We start from the raw sequence: 7996 nt of genomic DNA, 5'->3' as shown, positions 1-7996 counted from the left end.
ATGGTACCAGTTCTTCTTTGGACATCTAGCTAGCAGAATTCAGCTATGAACCCATCTAGTCCTAGCTTTTTTGGTTTGTAGGCTATTTATTACTGATTCAGTTTCAGAGCTCATTATTGGTTTGTTCAGGGAAGAAATTTTTTCCTGGCTCAGTCTTGGGAGAATATTCGTGTCCAGGAATTTATCCATCTCTTCTAGGTTTTCTAGTTTGTGTGCATAGAGGTGTTCATAATAGTTTCTCATGGTTATTTTTATTTTTGTGGGATCAGTGGTAACATCTATTTTGTTGATTCTAATTGTGTTTATTTGGGTCTTCTCTTGTTTTTTCTTTATTAGTCTTGCTAGAGGCCTATCTCATTAATTTTTTTGAAAAACCAACTCCTTGATTTGTTGATCTTCTGAATAGTTTTTCATGTCTTGATTTCCTTCAGTTCAGCTCTGATTTTGATTATTTTTTGACTACTGCTAGCTTTGGGGTTGGTTTGCTCTTGCTTCTCTAATTATTTCAGTTGTGACGTTAGGTTGTTAATTTGGGATCTTTCTAACTATTTGATATGGGCATTTAGTGCTGTAAAATTTCCTCTTCATACTGCCTTAGTTGTGTCCCAGATATTCTGGTATGTTATATCATTAGTTTCAAAGAACTTCTTGATTTCTGCCCTCATGTCATTACTCACTCAAAAATCATTCAGGAGCAGGTTACTTAATTTCCATGTAATTGCATGATTTTCATTGATTTTTTACTCTTGACTTCTATTTTTATTGTGCTGTGGTCCAAGAGTGTGTTTGCAGAATTACTTTATAACTTTATAATTTTTTAACCAGCAAATAGACAAATGGTATTCTGCCTAAAATTTCTATCTTCCTAGAAGCCAGAGAATGAATTAAGTTACATTTCAAAGTTACCTTCCAGGGTCATTAAAGCTATTCTTCATCTGCTTCCAATCAGATTAAAGTAGATCTAAAGAGCAGGACTGTGAATATTATATTCACTGCTACATCCTCAACTCATGATAGGTATTCAGTAAATACTTGTTCTTGCAAGTTTACTTTGTTTCCTCTGTGATAATTCCTCGTTTGTGGAGTCAACAAACCTTACCTAGATTTTCTGCTTATTTTAATAAAAGAATTTTTCAGTGTCAGTGGACAACAAGAAACAGAAGACTAAACTATCAAGATGGAGAAAACATTTTTAATCCCATCTACTAATGGAAACTACATGTAGTTTACCCAGAGCAGCCCCTGTAGGTAAACCAGACCACTTCATGTAAGTAAATATTACCAAAGGAAACCTAAGCAGGGACAGATGCCTTAAGATAATGATTTCTCAACCTGGGGAGTTAGAATGTAGGGGAGGATTCTCAGTATACTGGGTAGAAGATAATGGATATGAAATAAGAAAACCATATTATTTTATGCAAATTCAAATTCAAAAAATGAAGTAAAGACAAATTATAGACAAAAAATCTTGCAAATTCTTGACTGATGTTGAAAGATTGGGAAAAATGTTGGTGATGCATGTGAGTCAGTCTGTGAATATGTTTAAGAAACTTGTACATTTTTAACATATGAATATGTTGCTACCTTAAAACTGAAGTGGAACCTTAAAGAGAAATGAAGTGAGGAATAGAAATGATGAATTAATTAATATTTGTTAGTTATGTGTCAGATGTTGGGATTTTGTCCTACTGACTTCACCACATGTGGGTGGTCTCCTTTACACAGCCAGATGCACATCAACTTCTGATACTACATCTATACACTTTCGGTTCCCAAGAGATTTAACACCAGCATGCTCCAGCTAAATGCGCTTGCTTTATTTCTGGCTACGGCATCTCTTGAGCTGGTTCTCTACTATAATGAGCCAGATTTCACTACTCAGAAACATGCAGAATGTCCTTGACTTTCTTCCCTAAAATTGGATCTTCTGTTTCCTTTCCTATGAGTTCCAACCCAGTCCTATTGAGTCCTCCAAGGCAAATTTCTCACCCTGTTCCGACTGCCTAGGACGCTCTTCTCCTTCAGGCCAAATGCCTGACACTTGTTCTCTCACTTCATTCAGGTCTCTGCTCAAGTGTAACCTCATTAGAGATCATCCCTGATCACCTTGCCTAAAATAACACCTCTTCACTCTCTGTGTCCAGTCAGGCCTCCAAAAACACCTTACTCTATTCATTCCTCTGTATTTTTCCTTATATAGCATGTATCACCACCTGACAACCTATTGTATTATATTATGACATGTGTGTGCATGTGTATGTGTGTATGTGTATATATGTATGTTTTTGGTCTACTAACTAGTAATTACATCCATGAAGGTAGAAACTTTGCTTTATTCTTGTTATATCCCCAACAGTTCTAAGCACATAGCAGGCACAAAAATAAATATTGATTAAATGGGTGAATAAATGAATCTTTTTTACCAGTTGAATATCAAGATATAAAAGAGAAAAGGTACAGTTTTGCTACTACTTGCAAAATCACTACTCATAGGATGATGACCTTACTATATGTCTTTGAAGCCTCATATCTAATTTTGTAGAAAACAGAACTATGTCTACCAAAATAAACATAATTTCTCAATCATTAGAAATGTTTGTCAGAGCAATCAAAACATGGAAAACTATGCAAAAGATAGAGTCAGATGACTGATATTTTTAGGTATGTTCTGTTAGCAATTTTTAGTTTATAAAAACTTTGACTCTCAAGAAAAATGACATCAAAGAGAAATTCCCAGATATTAACAGGCCTTTAACATATATACATGTGTGTGTGTGTGTCTGTGTGTGTGTGTGTATAAAATGAGTATCTGCTGGTAATATAAAACTATGAAAAATTATGATTCTTGACCTGTAAAAAGAGAACTCATTCATGCCAATTTCATGGATCTGCCAAGAGAAGAAATCAACTTTTCACTTTGCTCACTACAGAAAAACATTGAAGTACCATTTTGGTGGTAAGAATGAACAACCACATTCATTCTTTGGTATTTTCCTTTTTCATCATTTATAGTTGTCAGAGCAGTGATCCTAGCATTGTTCCACATAGTCAAATCATACTCAACTTCGTCATTCTGTAGCTTCTTTTAGATTATAAGAAGAAGAAATTTTTGCTGTTTTCATTATAATGTATATGCTGAATTCTGCATTGTTTACTTCCACACACAGGGATTCTAAACACAATTTATTATTGTTCAGACCAATACCCAGGGAAGAGAACTCCTTGATGTTCACAATTCATGCATCTTTATTCTTCATTTAAATAAGTATAGTCAACAACTCCTCTGATGAGGAAATGCCAGGGCAGAAGCACTTCAGTTTCCTAAAAGAAAAAGTCTCTAAACTCCTGGATATACCGTATTTTAGATGTCTTAAAGTCCCACAGGAAAAAGAGTTGTGTATGAAAATAATATTATTGGCCAGGCACAGTAGCTCGCATCTGTAATCCCAACACTGCTCCCATCTATAATCCCAGCACTGCTCTCATCTACAATCCCAGCACTTTGGGAGGCAAAGGTAGGCAGATCACCTGAGGTCAGGAGTTCAAGACCAGCCTGGCCAATGTGGTGAAACCCCATCTCCACCAAGAAATACAAAAATTAGCCAGGCTAATTGTGATTGTAATCACAGCTACTCGGGAGGCTGAGGCAGGAGAATTGCTTGAACCCAGGAGGCAGAGGTTGCAGTGGGCCAAGATCACACCACTGTACTCTAATCTGGGTGACACAGCAAGACTCCATCTCAAAAAAAAAAAAAAAAAAGAAATAAAGAGAAAGAAAATGATATTATTAACAGTTCACAAGGTACTGAGTGTCTAAATAGAGAGAAATCTCCTGTCACCTTGGTACTGGCTGACATGTGGACTCTGACAGAAGAGTGGGCATCCGTGCCGTAGATGCTTCAGTGGTGTCATCACAGGCATAGTTTTAGTCTCACCTGACACAAAATGTGATTATAGTTTTAAATAATAATCATGAAGGCAAGTAATTTACATTTCAGTCTAATAAAAACACTAAGACCTTCCTTAGCCAAGCAGCTGAAATCCTGCTAATGAGATTCATCATTGGCCGGCTTAGTTACCTCATACATCTTTATCTGCTGATTCCAACTCTCTTCACATGCAGAACTACACATCATTCCTATAAATTATGTGAATCTCTTAAGAGTGAAACATTTCCGAGCAAAACACTACAAGCTTAGGTAATGTAGCAGAATGATCTCTGCTACAAGAGACTCAACTACTAAGTATATTCCTGGACAAGTTATTTTTCAATTAATGTTCCATGAGTAAATCTATTGGAAGCACTGTGGTAGTTAACCCTGGAGAATAGAAAGATGACTCTAATGATAGTTTGGACCTCCAAGTCAAGGGTATGGGTACATCATAGTGTATGTGTATTTCTACAATCTCATAGAAAAAAATAGGATATGGCCACATAGAATTATAATATTACTGTATTCACTGCCACGGTAAGATGCATTTTTTAAGAGTTAAGAATCTCTCCATCTTTTACTATAGTCTCTAAAAGTCTGAAACATCTATTCTTTGAATATTTCCTATCACTGGCCCATAAAACTCCCTTGGCCTGATGCTTTGGTGGTGCTGACTGGAGAAAGAGCTAGATTTTTAACAATCATTATTTGTTTTATATTTATTTGTCTCCTTGGGTTTTGTACATCATTATCAATTTGCTTTTGAATTTTAACAATATATTTTATTTAACCCAATATATCTAAAATACTACCATTTCAACATGTAATCCAAATTTAAAATTTTTAATGAGACCTTTTACATTCTTAGTAAATGTCTCCTAAATCCAGTGCATGTTTTACACTTACAATACATCTCAATTCGGACTTGACACATTTCAAGTGCTCACTACCCCCACGTGGCTAGAGACTACCATATCAAACAGGGCAGTTCTAGATCTTACCTCCACAGACTTTTGAGACCTAATGATTCTCACACTACCTTGTTCAGTAGTGACTGTGCTGCAAATACCTTGTCTAGATTCTGACATGATTTCCCATTTCTAAGCTACTGGTCACATTGAACTTTTAACTCCTAAATCACTGATTCCAGAAATGGACACATTGCTTGGCTCTCTCAATACCTATTTCCTGTCTGACTAACATTGTCCTGCTGCTACATATCTGGCATGACATCAAGTAATTATTTAGGCTTTTCTCATTAGAAGAGAGTTCTGTTTTGTAGAAAAGGTATCACTGAGTGCAAGAACGTGCTGAATTCTCTGTGGATTCTTTAGATTTACCTATGGCGAGCTTAACTATTTGGAATATAAGACTATTATCTGGTTCCCAGATCCACTCATGGGTACTTGCTGCTTGCTGATGTAGTACACAAAAGAAAATAGCTTTTAAACATCAGAAGCTAAATATTATCCTGGTCTTTCTCTTTAAATTTGTTCAGTGAAAAATTCCTAATTTTTTCCCAAAGGCCAATGAATGATTCCCTGTTTCAAGTAGAATGCAGTCAGTGTTTTGTGCTCAGAAAGTCAGAGGGAAAAAAAGTATATAAGTAATTTTCAAAATATACCTAACTCTCTCACTCCCAGTTAACTTGGAAACCTTGATAGTCTTTTAAGTTTTCTATTTTACCTTTGAGGCCAAACCCCTGTGATTACGAGTGCATGCTCACAGGCCAACTTTAACCTTAAAGATGTGTTTTGCTGGCTCACACAGTGTTTAAAATTCGTCTGAACCTACATTTAGAAATTGGGAGCTTTCAGCTGGGCATGGTAGCTCACACCTGTAGTCCCAGCACTTTGGGAGGCTAAGGCGGGTGTATCCTTTGAGGTCAGGAGTTTGAGACCAGCTTGGCCAATGTAGTGAGACCTCGTCTCTAATAAAAATACAAAAATTAGCCAGACATGGTGGCACATGCCTGTAATCCCAGCTACTCGGGAGGCTGAGGTAGGAGAATCACTTGAACCCGGAAGGAGGAGGCTGCAGTGAGCCGAGATCGCATCACAGTACTCCAACTTGGGCAACTGAGTGAGACTCCTTCTCAAAAAAAAAGAAAGAAAGAAACTAGGAGCTTTCATGTAAACATTCAGTTTTCTAGCTTCCTTTAAAAAGTTGGAAGACTCATTCACACTGAGCATGGTACTTTTTGGCAGAGTTGGACTTGAGAGGGGCCATGCTTTCTATTTTGATGTATCAATTTTGTTTTCCAAGAAGCCCATCTGGTTCAACTAAAGATTGAAATTTATTGGAATAAAGTCATGTGAAAATTATTTTAATAAGCATTTTACCATAAAATAGAACAAAATGTATAAAATATAAATTCTCAGTTTAACATAAAATGGGCACCTATATCATCACAACTCAAACTATAATGTATTGCCAGTACCAAGGGTCCCTCCATTTGTCCATTCCCAATCAGAACCTCTACCTTCCCTAGGGAAACGACCACTCTTATAACCCCTGAGATTTTTTTTGTTCCTTTTGCTTTTCTTTTTAGACCTATGGCTATACATGCATGCCTAAACAATAAAGTTTAGTTTCACCCAATTATAAACAATATAAATGGAATCATGCTATATGTTTTATGCTATTTAGTTCTTTTATTCAAAATTATGTTCATAAAATTCATCAGTGTTGTTGCCAGTGGCTATCATATGTACAATTTCAATGCCATATTCTACTCCTTTGAGTGAATATGCTGCAATTTACTTATCAATTATATTATTCATGGTCATTTGGATTGGTTCTAGCTTTGGGATAAAGCTGATACAAACAATGCTGTTACAAACAATGCTGAAGGGGACACTCTTACACATGTATCTTGATGCAGATACTCACAAGCAGCTCTAAAATATATTCCCAGGAATAGAATTGTTAGGTCAAAGGGAAGCTCATTAGAGACTCAGCACCCAAAGTTTTTATTGGCAGCTTGTCAATGGGCATGCTTTGCCTGGAATATGCAAAAATTCTAGACTCAGGTGTTAAGTATAAACCAAATTGTTTGCACAAAGAGTTTAGGCATAGTTAGCCACACTTATCTGTTAAAGTGGTGGAAACCCTCCCAAAATTCAAGCTCTCAGACACCAGCCAAGGCCAACCTCTCTAAACAGTCCTACCAAACACTAGCTCTCAGGCTTGCTGTGCATGTCAACTCTTCTCTGTACATGCCCCAATACCAGACTCACTCAATTACTATTGCTTTGTAATAAGCCTTTATATCTGGAGTTTAAAATCCTCCAGCTTTGACTTTCTTTAGAATTGACTTGGTTATTCTTCCTCTGGAAGTTTCACATAATTTTAGCATTAGCTAATCAATTTACACATACAGTCATTGATGGGATTTTGATTGGGATCACGTTGAATTATACATCATTGAGGGTAAACTGACATCTTTACAATATGCAATCTTCAATTCTTGAAGATGAATTATGTCACCATTTACTTAGGTCTTTAAAATCCCTCCATTTTAAAAAACGTTTTCCATGCAGCATTGTGTATCTTTTCATAGATTTATTCTGAATACTTGATAATTTTTAACGATCTTGTGTCATTTTTAACTATTTGTTTTTGGCTCATAGAAATAAATTAATTTTTGTATCCATCAAACTTGCTAAACTCTTATTAATTTTAAGCATGTATGTATACACTCTTCCAGATGAAATAAGAAGCAGCATAGCATAGTTAGGAGCATAGATTCTGGAACCAAAGTACCAGCTCCACTGCTTACCGGTGTGTGACCTCAGGTAAGTCGCAATCTCTTTATCTTTCTCTTCCTTACCTGCAAAATAGAAATAACAATTATACCTTCCCCAGGGGTTGGTATGAGGATTCACTGAGATGATGTAATAGAAGCACCTAGCACAATCTCTGGCATGTACTAAGCATTAAATGATGGTCATTATTACCATCATCATTATCATCACTATATGTACACACGATAAATAATCACATTTAGCCCCATAGACATTACTATTTTTGTTTATAAAGTCAGTGCCCCTTTAAATTTAGTG

General features: G+C 36.1%; 1 long non-coding RNA gene across 2 annotated transcripts in view; it reads left to right on the top strand.

The window, feature by feature from the left end:
* The first annotated feature begins 1192 nt into the window (after positions 1–1192).
* The window catches only part of LOC105474031 (uncharacterized), a 52824-nt gene continuing 46020 nt past the window's right edge, over positions 1193–7996 (top strand). For both annotated transcript variants that reach the window (XR_011609073.1, XR_011609074.1), the window contains exons 1-2: positions 1193–1267; positions 7642–7729. This is a non-coding gene — a long non-coding RNA (uncharacterized lncRNA). The remainder of the gene's footprint in view (positions 1268–7641; positions 7730–7996) is intronic.

This window comes from Macaca nemestrina, chromosome 10, assembly GCF_043159975.1.
Source record: "Macaca nemestrina isolate mMacNem1 chromosome 10, mMacNem.hap1, whole genome shotgun sequence".
Classification (NCBI taxonomy): Eukaryota; Metazoa; Chordata; class Mammalia; order Primates; family Cercopithecidae; genus Macaca; species Macaca nemestrina.
This window is presented reverse-complemented; position numbering and strand designations above follow the sequence as displayed.